The sequence below is a fragment of the Miscanthus floridulus genome, chromosome 1 (assembly GCF_019320115.1).
Source record: "Miscanthus floridulus cultivar M001 chromosome 1, ASM1932011v1, whole genome shotgun sequence".
NCBI lineage: Eukaryota > Viridiplantae > Streptophyta > Magnoliopsida > Poales > Poaceae > Miscanthus > Miscanthus floridulus.
In genome coordinates this window covers 140,527,114-140,542,240 of record NC_089580.1, presented here as the reverse complement: position 1 = coordinate 140,542,240, position 15,127 = coordinate 140,527,114, and the positions used below count along the sequence as shown (strand labels likewise).

Genomic DNA, 15,127 nt, shown 5'->3' with positions numbered 1-15,127 from the left:
CCCGACAGGGTCCACCCAAGCAAGACATTCGATGGCTCATTTCCTTAAAATTAGTTGTTTTCATCGCGTTAGCCCGGTAGCTATCTTTGCTTGTTTGCTCGTAAAGTTTGTCGCTCTTCACTGTGAAAATTTGTTGGTTATCCGTTGCGGGCATCCTAGCGCCCGGATGTCCAGCACGAGCGCTGCGTCTGGATGCCGCTCCCCTTCCCAAACCCGCTCGCCCCCCGCAGAATTGGATCGGAATAGAATGGAATGGAATTGCGTCCATCGCGCCCCTGTCCTCTATTCCCCCACCGCACCCATGTCCCCGTTCCCCAACGCACCCCGTTCCCCCACCGCGCCCTTGTCCCAAAGAGCACGAAACACTTCAAGTGCAACATCACAAACATATGGAAAACTATGTAGTGCAACATTCGAATATAAATACTATAATATCGCAAAAATATGTAGTGCAGCATCGAAAAACATGTACCGCAACATCAAAAAATATGTACTGCAACAACAAAATTTATGTACTGCAACATCGAAAAATATGTATTGCAACATCTCAAAAGTAGTACTGCAACATCGCAAAATCAACCCATGAAACATGAAAATGGGAACATTCCAAAATCATCTGTTGCAATAACCCAAAAATCTCATTGAAACATTCGAAAATCATTTGTTACAACATCCAAAAAAAACCCATTGCAACACAGAGAAACAGCAAGGACGTACAACACAGCAAAGGGATGGGTTCGAGGTGCAGGCTGCTCCAGCCCTGGCCCATCACCTTCGAGCTCGTCGGAGGGAGGAGGGAATAGGACCCCCAGAGTTCGCCGAAACCCTAGCCACCGCCGCGTCCCTCGGATCCAGAGGAGGAGGAGGACGAGGCCTCAGATCCAGAGGAGGAGGAAGAGGACGAGGGCTCAGATCCAAAGAATGACTGACCTACTCGTCGGAGCCGCCGCCGTTGTCTTCGTCTCCGGTGGGGGGAGCAGGCGCTGGGTCGTTGGGGGTGCAATGGAGGTCGCGGAGGGGGAGGGAGGGAGGGAGGAAGGGATGGAGGGAGGGAGGGAGGGAGCGTCGGTGGGCGGGATGGCAGCGAGCGGCCGAGGGCACGCGGTGGCGGATGGGGAGCAGCGGTGTGGAAACCGCAAGGTCGGAGGAATCGATGCGGGCGTCCTCCTTTTGTTCGGCATGAGCGGTGCTCTATTGGGCCGCAGGCCCAAGCGCGCGGCACTCGTACGGGACGGACGCCCGCACAATATCATTACCGTATCCGTTGTGTTGTTCGATTCGTTTGCGACCCCGCGTGTTCTAAGGCTTTGGGTTGGGACCGATATTTGGGTCAATAGAACCACAGGAATTCAGACACCTAGGCATATTCGGAACTTTGTAGATCTGGATGCTGGATTTAGTAGATAATAAAGTGGCCGTTTATCCTACAGAAAGCGTCCGGTGAAAGCAGGTAGCATAAGTGTGCACTTCAATCACATTCGCAACACAACATGGCTAAGCAAGCGGCTTTTGGTCATGTTACATTGGCATCGCCATCAAGTGGGCGCCGCTTTGGTTCCCTTTTGTGACTTTTGCTAGCATGGTTTTCCTTTTACCGCCTCCTCCGTGGCACGTTCGACTTTAAGCTCCACTCACTAGCCATTTGGAACGCAGAGGCCAGAGAGAGCAAACCAGAGCAGACGCCAAAGCAAGCGAGCCAGTCACTAGCCATGGCCATCCACATTGCCAACCTCTCGGCCGTCGTCACGGGCGCGCTCGAAGCGGCCAAGGCCGTCGCCACCGAGATGCTCCCGGCGGCCGTGACGAGGGACACCGTCGTCAAGGCGTCGAGAGCCTCGGTGGCCTGGCTCACGAGCCACCTCTGGGCCTGGCTGGCCGTGGCGAGGGCCGTCGCCGTCGACAACCTCCCGGCGGGCGCCGCGGCGGCGGCACTCTCCGCGGCCGACGCTTCGGGGCCCTGCGTCCAAACGGCGGCCAAGCTCTTCAGCGGCCTCTACGGCTGGCTGGCCGCCGCGGTGGTCCAGAAGCTCCCGGACGTCGCCGCCGAGAAGCTGCTGGGCGACGCGGCGGCGTGGCTCGTGCACGGCCGCGGCGGCGTCGCGGACCGCGACGCTCGCGCTCGCGCTCCTGGCCGTCGCCTTCCTCGGGGGCGCCGTGTGGGCGCTCACCTGCCGCTCCATGAAGGGGCCCGGGCTCGGCGGAGCGCGCGTGCCCCGCGCCGTGTTCGAGGCCAACCCCAAGCGCTACTACGCCACCGTGCGGACCGCGCGGAAGGCGCAGCGCCGTGCCGGTGGGGCTGGTTGCAAGCTGCTTCTGGCCGGGCTTCTCGTTGCGTTCGTGGCCTACCTAGCTGCAAAGATGCTCTACTAATGTGTTACGCTAGGTGTCCGGATCGTAGAACCACAAATGGTACTGCCTGTTAGGAGTTAGTATCTCTATGGAGCATGCTGCATGCCTGCAAATCACGTTGATGGCTAGCTGCAATTGAATTTCAAGTGTTTTTTTTTTTTTTTTTGCCCGCTCTTAACTCGGAGATATACAAATGCAACTCACAGTTGAGGATACATTGGAGAACTAAGATTGTGTGATTTGTTTTTTCTCGAATACACAATAGCATTGCGTATCATTTGTATTAAGAAGGAAGATAGTTTAAATTACAAATGGCCTACGCCGGCCCGGCAACAGAAGCTTAAAGGGGATTACATAGGCGTTAAGAACTATCTGCGGACACGGTTTATCGCCGTGTTCTATCCTCCTGGCGTCACGATCGCCGGCCTAATGTCAGCACGAGCGTCCGCACGTTGTCTTGGCGCGCTCTGGAGTTCATACCCCATACGTTCCACGATAAAATGGAGATGTTATCCATTGATGTATACGACGTCCGGCAGACGGTGATCAAGGCCTAGTTGGCCAGGACCGTGGCCCCGCGGACTACTCGACCAGCTCGTGTTTTTGTTGCTAGGAATAGTCCGTCCAGGGCAGCTACTTGTGAAGTTGTGAGGTTCCCTGATAGAATGGCATCATAGGCCCGCTTGGCCCCTGGTGATGGTGGCGCCGTGTTCTGCAGAATCCCCATTTTCCTCATGAGAAGCACTTCCCCACGCTTGGATGCTGGGATGTGCGCCAGCTGCTGCGAGGCGATTCGACTGCTACGTAACGGCATGGCCCTCTTTTTCATCGGGGCTTGCTGGGCTGGCGGAGTGTTGAGCAGTGGTGATCTGGTGTTTTGTATCACCTCATCAGCGAAGCATGCCAGCCGTCGAGCAGCTTCATTCGACGATGGGGTGGCTTCGCTCGCCGTGGCGCACACGTTTGTGGCGATGGCGTCTGGAGCAGAGGTATTGTCTGACGTTAACATGGGTTATGTTGCCGATGGCGAAACTGCCGGCGGTGTGGCGGTCGGCGGGGTGACAGGCGCCCGGTCCCGGCAGCTGCTGTGTGGCCTAGGGGCTCACAGGTTGCAACCACGCACATTGGCCGCCACATGGTCACCACCTGCGTTGTCCGTAGGGACGGCGTGAGGGTTGGTCACTTCAGCGGTGCCTGCCTCTTCGACGCTCGCTGGGTTGTCGACTTGCATGACTGTTGGCATTGTGGGGTCACTGAGGAATCCTGCCTCGAGGATCATTGGATCCGAGGCCGACTCGACTCCAGTGCATTGGCCGTCATTTAGCATGTGGCCAAATTCGAATGGGAGCGGGGCCCCTAGTTCAGGTGTCGTGGAAGGCTCCGGCAGGTCGTTCTCCCGCCTGGGAACGGTCTGGTCGCAAAAGCTGGATTCGCCTGCATCCTGCTGCGGCTTCGGCTTTTGCTTTTGCTTTTGCTTTGCGCAGGCATACTCAGAATGTTGGCAGGCGTGGAGTTGCCGGGTGACGTTGTCCCCTGGGCACCTTCTTGCAACATGCGGTGCCTTCATGGCACCAACGCCGCCGCCGCCGCTCTTGCGGGTCCCAACCTCGCCGTCGACGACGCCCCTCTGTCACCGGTATCCCTGGAGCCGCACTGGAAGTGGTGGTGATCTGGATTGCCGTCCTGGCCACTGTCGCCGTTGTCGAGTGCAACTGAAAAGTTAATGCCAATGATAGCTTCTGATGACAAAGTTCATTTTTCACCAAAAACTATTTTAATATAAAAAAAATCAGAAAATTAGAGGTAAACTATATACATGTCTATTGTCCCAGTCCCAAAACTTTTCAGTTTATTTACCACACAGAATCTGAGTATTTTGCAAAACTATCTTATCAGAAAGTTAGAGCTTCATTACAGCAGCTCTTCAGCAGCCATCGCTGCATCACCTTCTCTAACACGGACCCTGCCTACATGCATACAATTTGGGGAGCTCCTAGGGACCTAGGCAGCGACCTGAGCAAGGATGCCTGAATTTTTGAAGGGCAACACTAGCGCCCGGACGTCCGGCCCAAAGGACGCGTCCGGACGCAAATCAGGGTCATCCGACTCGACGAACAGAAGTTGTCGCGCCCGCGTCCCCCATCCGCCTATCCCCATCCGCCACTGCGTTGCCATTTCAGGTGCACCCCTGCCGAGCCCCCTCCGCGGGCCCTTGCCACGCCGTGCAGCACCGCGCCCCATCCCCCGCCACGCTGCCTTCTTCGCGTCCCTGGACGGCTGCTCCTCCGTCGAGGTCCGCACCAAGACCTGTCGCGCCCCCATCCGTCAGTCAACGGCACCATTACAACATGTGCAACACCCGATCTACTTTGAAACATTCATATGAAACATTTGCAGCATACGTCTGAAGACAGATTAAACAATTGAAATATGTGTCTGAACACTTACAAAAACACCAAAAAAAACTCGAAAAACCATTGCAAAACATATGCAACATCCAGATAAAACGCTTTCAACATATGTGTAAAACATATGCAACATCCAAATAAACACACTTGCAAGTTGCAACATACGTCTGAAAAACAGATGAAACATTTGGAACAGACACATGCAACATACGCGTATAGCCATTGCAACATATGTAACATCCCGATCTACTTTTGCAACATCCATATGAAACACTTGCAACATACCTTTGAAACATCTGAAACACTGGAAACATACGCTTACAACATGTCAGACGCGACACTGCGCAGCGACCACCATATCAGGAGCATTGAGGAACTCAATAACCGCCTCGATGGGCAAATTGGCTGGGAGGCAGCAGAGCGAAGAGCACCACGGCTGTCGTGAGCTTCTTCAGCTGGGGCACCGGGGCATGAGGAGCCTCAAGGCGGCCGTGAAGTACGGCACGGCCGTGACGCCCTTGCCGTCTCTGCTCGCAGAAGGAGGTGAGGATGCCGGTGCCGGCACCGGCGATGAGGGCGGGAGCAGGCAGGCCCCGAGGGAAGTAAGCGGAGGTGGTTGCCGTTGGCGGCGATGGATGGGAAGCGGAGCTGTGGGTGGCTGTTATGTGGGAGTGGAGATTTTTTTTTTTTTAGAGAGATGGGGCCGGTCCGTGCGCAGGCGTGGGAGCCGAATCCGGACGTGACGGGCGGCCGTGGCTGAGAATTCCTGATTTTTGAACGCCCAGGGGAGCTCCCTGTGCCAAGGGAAACTGTCTGAGACTAACCAAACAGACTCTAAGGGTTGAACTAGGCTCATAAAAACTGCTTGACTTGATTACATAAAAATATAAAAACATAATTTCTGCCTAGATGTACGCTACAGTTTTTCTACGTGGTACTCTCTCTATCACCGTCGAGCTTTACATCATATGACAATTCTCTGGAGAAGTTAAATATATCAAGCTAACTAATCTCTTCTCTTCTCTTCTTCTCAACACCTAAAAAATTCCTATGGTTATCGCCTGCCTGCCCCGCTCCTAATAATCTCCAGAGTTTAACTAGCGACGATACTCTGCTCGGAAACGAGACCCGAATGGACTTCACGTCTCGCTCGACAGACGCCCTGCCCCGGCCGGCTCGCAGCCTGCCCAAGATACGGCCACGTTCGGATCGCCCACGTCCACGGCGCTCCTTCTGAACACGGACTCAACCACATCCCACTCATTATATAATCAATCAACCCCAGAAATATATGATTACAAGATCAACACCACGAATAATACAACAGTTGCTGTTTTCTGTACATAATATATATGAGGTATTGAACACATAAGCTCAGGCGCTACAACTTTTTTTCCCAAAGTTTTAGAGTACTCTCTACTAGTCATTGATGAAGCCCATCATAAGGGCCAAGCGCTACAACTTTTTTTCCCCAAAGTTTGAAAAAGGATGAGTTTTATTACCATAAATTTAACAGGCGAAGATTTTTTTTAAATATTTTTTTAAAAAGGCACAAAATGGATAAAGGGCCTTAAAATTTGGCCTACAAAATCTGAGGATCAGGCTCAAAAATGACTGGGGCCATTTTTGTACAGATTTATGAGCTAACGACTAAGGGCGATTTCTTTTTTTTTTTGAGTGATTTCTTGCCCAGGTAAGTTTGTCTGGTTAGACAATAATCCAGACCGCTGATTTTGAGAGACTAGTGGCCAAAATTTGTTGCCTCGTCAGGATAACAACAAAACAGGCCCTAAAAGGGTGTTTGGATCTCGTAGGCTAACCATTAGCATTAGATTTTGGATGCCAAATAGGAGAGGTAAACATGGGCTAGTTATAAACTAATAAGAGCTTATTAGGGCTAATAATTAATAGTTAGAGCCCATTAGCTCTTGTTAGCCTATAACTAGCCTATTGTCACAGGATGGACTAATTTCTAGTCCAAGATCCAAACACCCTTTAAGTTGGGTTGTGAAAGGCTATAGAGCCATGGCCAATTACCACCCCTAGGCCCTAGGCACAATGCAAACTACCACAACCGTGGCAGGTCAAATGTCACGTGCCCACGACAACACCCCAACGAATCGGCCTCCACATGGCAAAAAGGCAGACACTACTTTTTTTGAACCTGTAAATTGCATTACTCGGCTGCACACAAATCGGCAGCAACAATTACAAGGATATTGTCATAAAACATGTTACCAGCGGTTAGGACTTTTCCCTCTTTATCTCTCATGATCAGCACAGTAGATAAACAAATAGACACAAGATAGGAAGGTTATTCTTTATTTCTCTGAATATTGGTAATTACAACATAAAGCTCCCACATATATATAGTCTTGTCAAGGCCTAAGAGTTTGGTAAGAGCTCACATACAAACGGACTAGGATTAGGATTCCTCCTTCTCCTTTCCTTCTAGGATAGAGTCCGTATATTTTACAACACTCCCACTTGGGCGATTACCATGATATGCATATGCCTCGTTAAAAACTCCATCCGAAAACACAACGGGAAAACGGTTCTCGGAGAAAAAAGTACACCGCATTCGTTAATTTCATTGCACATGTTGTCTCATTAAAAACCTTGTGTGAGCAACCTTCAAGTAAAAACTCACGTAGGAAAAAAGAGTACAACATTTAACCTTCTTGGTCATGTATTCTTCAGGGCATTCTATTCTTTATGAATAGATATTGATCTTCCTGATCTATGCATAAACTTTGGTGTTTTACAAATATGATCTACTTGATCTTTGTAATTCTAGTGGTTTACCTTCAAGGTAGATTCAATAAAAATATGCTCCCCCTCATAAAGTCAGAATTTGAACTTTATTGTTCAAACCACACTTTTCATAAATATGTGCTTAATTAATGGTATGCAGCACCTAATACTATATCTTTCAAAAAGTTGGCTCATAATTCTTCTATGAATTATATGGGTATAAGACATGTGGTCAAGTTTGGAATTTGGCCTATGTGCATGTTAATGAGATGTTGTGGAGAGTTTAGTCCCACCTTGGCTATTAAATGTGGGATAGATCAACATATAAAGCTTCTAGAGTCTATCCCACCATCCCTGGGTTAATCCTTTTACGCGGAGCGAGGACAAAAGCGTAAGTGGGATGGTGGTAGGTGTGGTTCGCTCAGCGTGCAGAGTGGATCTGAGTCGTTTGGACTCTGGGGCGTTACAAGTATAAACAAGAGCAATATGCTTCATGCATAATAACCACTTATTAGTTGTGTAAAATAAATAAATTTTATTCTCCAGGGTAATAAATCCTTTCAGAAGATTATGAGGATAAATAAGTTAATGTTTAATATCTTATAGATAGTGTATCAAACTTATACTAGAGTTTCAATACTGATAATTCTTTCTTAGTGGATTTTCAAATTATATGTTCTACAAATCTTCAAGATTTTGATTATACCACTAAATAATAAATCAAGTCTTGCATTTGACATTTAGAGGATAATTCAATTGCCAAAGTCACCATTATCATATACCTTCTATGGTATTTAGAGGATATCAACACTTCATTGCTAGCTTTACAACATACACTTTCTGAGTGTTTGTATGATTCCTTATTTTCTTTCTCTCGGGTCTGCATTCACTTCAAGGATTAATGGTGTTTTTTTTCAAAAATCGACTAGTAAATCCTTCATGGATTAAATCCTTCAAGGATGTTCTCAGTCTTAGTGAATAATATTTCTCTACTATGAGATATATTCTCTACTACATGAGAGATTATTATGTGATATACACAATGAGAGTGGTATTCACTACAAAGTCATTCGATGACTTTTTTTCTAGGACATGCTCTTCTTGAGACTTCAATATTCATACAGTAATATATATTCTACCTTAGATTTCTTAATACTTAGTATGAGATTTAATTTTCATATGTTGCAATTTCTATTCTTCAGGAACTATATGGATTTTCATAATCCACTTACTAACTGCATATTTCATATTCATTTATTTTATTTGCCAGAGATATAGCAGAACATTTATTTCTTCTTAGTAGGAGATTCAACCTAAATTGTTTTCTTCATTGACCTGATATAATCGCTACAAGCGACTTTGCCATGGACTTTGTTTTCTGGATCTGGGTTCTCATAAGAGAATTTTTTGCAATTATAGAGGTAGTGTTGTCGACAACTATTATTTTCTCCCAATATTCTCACAATGTGAGATTATTCTATCTCTTTGTCATTTCCCAAACAAGAGATAATTTGTTGTTCAACATACCCAACACTAATGATGTGCGCGCATAGTGTGTTGGTTTTCATCTTCTTGATCACCCTCTTCATGAGGTGCTTAATGTTCTTCATGAGGTGTACTCTTCATAAGAATAGAGGAGTTTATTCTTATTTTATTTAACAAGTATACACTAAACTAGAACTCACAAGTGTCCTCGTAGATTTTAGTTTGATAGTATACAACATTTAGTTTACTACTAGTAAACACAACTTCTGGTTTATAACTTCAAGTTACTTCTCTCGTTTTTTGAAAATATCTAGCATATGCTCCGCTTCATGCTTCACAAGAGCATTAGTCAAACTATTCTTTGACTTAGTGTGTGATACTATTCCTGCTTCAAGCTTCAATGAATATTTTTCTCTTAAGATCATTTTTCTTTCGTGGAAATAATATTTGGCATTCAAAAATAGGTTTTCTCTCTCCCTAATGCCAATATTATTAGATCTTTAATAGCATACTTCAAAAGATATCCCCTCTCATGGGCTAAAAAAATCAAATTCATGTATCTCCAACTACAAGTGGAGGCCCATCCATATATGCTATGATAGAGATTTATGGGAAATATTAACGCACATAATTAGACACAGGGGTTGTTATCCATTAATGCAGCGAGCTAGAATACATAAAGTGCACTTAAGAATGTTTAGCATTCCTACAAAGTCAGGGATGTTCTCCTTTAATTTGCACATATCATAGGTTAGAAAACTATTTCATTGTCTAGCTTCTTTATTGTTTAGCCAAAATAATTGATCCAAGTACTCATACATAAAAATAGACTATATACTTCAAAAATATAGAATACACAACATTCAAACTCACATAGAATTTCTTTTAGACTTTCTAACTACCATTAATGCAAAATTCCGCAAATGCCTTTTCTTCTTAAAACCCAAATCATTATAAGTGTGTTATCCACCATCTTAATTCTATAATTATCCATCCCATTAATTGGGTTAGTCTCTATTGAGCTAATTTCATATTAACTCACTCCCCCTAATCTTAGGCTATTTGGCCCTAGACCAATCTATTGCTTATGCATGCAATGCATTGAAAGCAAAATATTCCTGAGTTCAACGAGAACTATATAGACATAGCGTGCTAGCTAGCCAATTTAATTGAGGGAAGTGCAAAGGCAGCTACTAGCTTCAAATATAGTTGCTTATGCTAATATTAATACATGAGTAGAGGTAGTTGCAGCTCATTGAGAGCACAATATAGTAATACGCATTCATGTGTAATATGGAATGTTGGTATTCAATCCAACGTAATAGATAACAACAAAATGCAAAGCTACAAGCTTGCATGCAATTAGTGCAATGTAGAGAACGGCCGAAAGGGACGCGGCTGGGACTTCAAATCCTGATACATGCACTTAAAATAGATCTAGGAAGGCTATACCTATTAAATATATATTACCCATATTTTCTTGTGCCTTTTACCCAAAATTCCTTCCCTTTTTATGCCATAATTACTTCAAGTAGTAATATGCTACATGCATCATCTATGAATAATCATTTCTAATATTCTATAGATTTTAATCATACTTCTAGTATTCATTAGTACTTAGTGCTGGTATGAAATTCACATATCTAGTGTACTATTTAGTGTACAACAACATATTCAGGGTAGGACATAAACTTCTAGTTTTTCGGGCTAAAGTATTCAATACTTAGTTTTAGGATTATACTATTTTTTGGCTAAATTGATCCTTCTAAGATCAGTTAATATGCCAGTATAGTTCCACTATTCATGTGCTTCTAGAAATTCAGTTTTCCTTCTACCTACATGGTAGTAGTGCACAAAGAACTATAATCTTCATGGTTAATTGAGGCTTCTTTGTGGATAAAATTAATGCAAAATTTATTTGGATAGACAATAGACAATTGTTTATACGTAAAACATAATTCATTCCATGCAAGATTAACATATATTACTGCAAGTAAAAATTGCAACTAAGAACATTAAGTGCTTAATATTAGTCTTCAAGCTAATAAAGTAACCATTAACTCTTCTACGAGTTTACGTAATCCATTTAATTCAACAGAAATTAAAACATAAAGCACTACCACCGTTATATCAATACTTCAGGATATAAATTTCAAAAAAAACAAATCTATAAGCACATGATTTAAGTTCTTTTTAAAAGAAACTTTAAATGTTCTAATCTCTATTCATTCTTACATGTTTAGCTTCAATGCTTGACATTTAGCAGCTTTATGCTTGCTCGATCCTTCTAGGAGTATAATATATGCAAGTCACATATTTTGATTCATAGATCTATCGAAAAACTCTGACTCAATTTCTACTTGATATTGAGTAATTCTAGATGATATTGGATACTTCTAGTACTTCAATGCTCTTGATCTTCTATTTCAAGAAACATTTCTTCTGGAGAATTAGACAAAGTCTTCTTTATCATCTCATCTTCTATGACTTTTAACACAAAGCTTGAAGCTAATTGTATTTTATAGAGTAGAATTTATATCCCATATGGTCATATAAGCTTGAAAATTCAATTTTCAATATTTCTAACATTATGCAATCATAATATAGGATGTCTTCTAGAATTTCTCGTTCATTGAGTCCTATAAGACCTTCGAAATTTATTATGGTCACATACTCATTCTTGGGAGTAATACCAGGAACTATAGTGCCTGAGTCTACTTCACTTCAGTGGAAATAGAATATCCTACTACGATTTAATAATGACCATGCTATATAATTCTATCTTCCAGGGCAAGTCCAGGATATTCATTCTTCATGATGGTATGCATATATATCATTATAACTGGAATCATCATGTGCGTATAAGTTTACTGTGTGTAAACAAGTAGCAAGGTGTAAAAAGATAGTGGATGGTTATACAAAATATTCTTAGAACATTCTAGCATTTTTCAGGATTATGGTATATACAAATTTTCAGAATTAACATTCGTTCATCCCAAAAATTCATTATGCTAGAAAAAACAAATATGAGCCTCTCAATGGTGACAAGTCTAAGGTTTGCAGGATTTAGAGAGGCCATATACCTTATAGCATGTTTCTAGTGTAATCATTCAATGTTTTAATTACTCTTGTTATTACACGGTATATTCATAATGTGTGATAAATAAATACATTCAAGATAGCATAAAAATATCAGCACACATACGTTATACATAAACAGAAAATAAATATTGTAAACGTATAGAATTTACTGTCAAGATAGAAACATATTTTTCTTCTAGAAATCCCAAGACCGATGCATCTTTTTAAGATGAGAGGGACTACATGCCCTAAACCTGAAGGATTTTACTGTAATAGTGCCAAATCAAAAATTTCTGCTAGAAAAACCCATGCTTCCCAAGCTGCGAGCATGATGCATGCATGATCTATGGTCCTGCGTTAACATCATCTTCGTGACGAAGTGTGATTAGTCGGTTCGTGACAGTGCGACGCATCCTGGCGTAAGCATATTGCGATGGCTCATGGCTACAAGCATGTTTGTGGATTGATTCGGAATCCAATCGGTCCAAAAACGGATACTGTCCGCCAGCAGTGTTCTGCCACGGACCGACGCTTCAGCATAGACCGTGCATATATGGAGCTGATGCGGCAGCTCGGATTCAAAGCCGTGTGTGACTTGGACACGATCCGGTCTTGAGGAGAAATTAACAAGACAACTAGTGTTGTTCATGCATGGTTCGGGCAATCCGCAAGGCAGGCCTGTTACGTTCGTGCAACAAGATTACACAGGCTCTCACTGGAGCTTGCTTCGAACGAGCATATATAACAGAGACTTGCTTCTTGGCCGTGCAAGCAGTGGCGGATCCACGGGGGGCTAGGGGGCAGCAGCCCCCTGTGAGAGTGATTTTCCTTTGTATTTACTGTAGAAAAAACGTGATTTCACCGTTAATCTTCGATATTTGTTCTAAATCTCTATTGATTAGCCTCCCGAGGTGCTCATCTTGGCTCCGCTAATGCGTGCAAGTACTGGGAACATGCATTGCTAATCCAGGCATGACCAATAGAATGAACCAAGCTCGCTGTAACTTCATGTTACACCCATGTCTGATGATATGGCTATTTCCTACGGGGACTTAACTTCATGTCAACGATCGACGACATTCATAGATTGCCGTGTGGAAGCCAGGTCACTGCTACAGGAGGGCCTTGTTGTCCTGGGCGGTAAAGGCCTTTAGTCCCGATTACCACGTCGTAACAACGATTCCGGGACTAAAGGTGGAACCTTCAGTCCTGGGTCATCGAGCCGGGACTAAATAGGGACCTTTAGTCCCGGTTGATGTTATCAACCGGGACTAAAGGCCCTCCAGCCGAGCAAACGTGGCCGCACCCTTTAGTCCCAGTTGGTAACCCCAACCGAGACTAAAGGTTCATTTTCTTTTTTTTTTGTTTAATTTGTTTTCAGTTCAGTTACACATATTTGTTTAATATATAATATGTTTTTATGTACGTATTCTGCGTTGCTAATATAAATACACGCACGCATATAATTACATCTAATTCTCATCTCGAGCATTATTATATTCGAATAAAGTATGAAACTATATATATTATAGATATATATGTATATATACAACACTTTCATAATCTTGTTCTCGAAAATAATGATATCAATAAATATTTAATTTACATCATTTATTCCTTAGGATCAAAGTAGAACTTGCCGTTGGGATTTAGCTCTTTTTCTAGAAGAAATTCTGCTATTGACTCTTGAACTGCTTTCAGATGATCTTTTTGCATGACCCTTTGTTTCAACCATTCAGTCTTGCATTTGAAATAAAAGAAAAAGTGTTAATACATACATATATATATATATTCATTTAAAAATAAATAAAAAATTGATATATATGTACTCTAAGGACATCTTCAGGTGTTCTTCTTATGTGTGCAGTGATAAATTCACAAACGTAGTATCCACACAAGTTATTACCTGGTTGCTGCCGCAAACACCACTGTACGAGAAGAAGATTATTCGCATCATCTCACACGTAAATTGAAGTACGATATAGTAATTAAACACGTGGGGAAGTATATATAGTACAACTTACTGGTATTTCAACTACATTAAGTGATGCCTTGCAATCCTTGCGGTGTTGCTGAATAAACTCTTTCCAAACCCTGTGCAACCAATAATGTACTATCGTTAATAAATTATGGCAAAGTCTATTCAATAATAGTTGTGCGCGAGAGATCGAAATTACCTCTGGATAATGTCTATCATATCTTGGTATAGTGCCCGCTCTTTTCTCAACGAGTCCAAGATTACTAACCGACTTAAGTTTAACTCAATGACAATGAGTATCCAGTGAAATCTGTATTGGTTTATACACACACGTACATGCATATAAGTTTGCATATAAGTTGTATTGATATTACATAAAATGTGTAGACTACATTATTATTAACACTTACTCAAAGTTGTACGGGAAAAGTATTGTTGTCTTGTCGTGCTGCTTCACGAAGAACCTCATGATATTCTTCTGTGCTTCAGATACCCACTGCTCCTTGACAATAATATCGGTTTTGAATACGATATAAGGATCAATGAAGCCAACACTGGTGTCTTGTATTCTTTGGAGCTCTAACATCTGGAATTTATATATAAATATAAGTTACATGTGAGGATAATTATATACACGTACGCATAGAAGTGAGTTTATTAAATAAAAGTAAGAATCACTTACAAACAAAAGCAGCTAATGATTGATTTGTCCAGAGCGTCCATGTGGTATAGTTGATGCAATTCTTCGAAACCAATATGTAAGATGTCATTGCCACGGAAGTAATGATGGTCTCTAAATCTGACAAAGATCCACTCCTCACCCCTGCCACACGCCTGCATGTACCACTTGTTGAGCAAGTACCTTTAATCCTAGTTGGTAATCACTACTAGAGAACAGACTTTAGAACGATGTCCCAATTTGGCATTAGCCTCGGCATTTTTTGCCCCTAGGACTAGAGAGGCCTTTAGTCCCGGTTGGTGTCTCCAACTGGGACTAAAGGTCCCTGTCCAACGGCTACTACGCTCGGCACAGTGGCAGAGGACCTTTAGTCCCGATTGGAGACACCAACCG

The 15,127-nt window shown here is 43.3% G+C and overlaps 1 pseudogene; it reads left to right on the top strand.

Annotated features, from left to right (window-relative positions):
• Positions 1-1,654: 1,654 nt before the first annotated feature.
• On the top strand, positions 1,655-2,498 carry LOC136495661 (uncharacterized; annotated as a pseudogene).
• Positions 2,499-15,127: the final 12,629 nt, after the last annotated feature.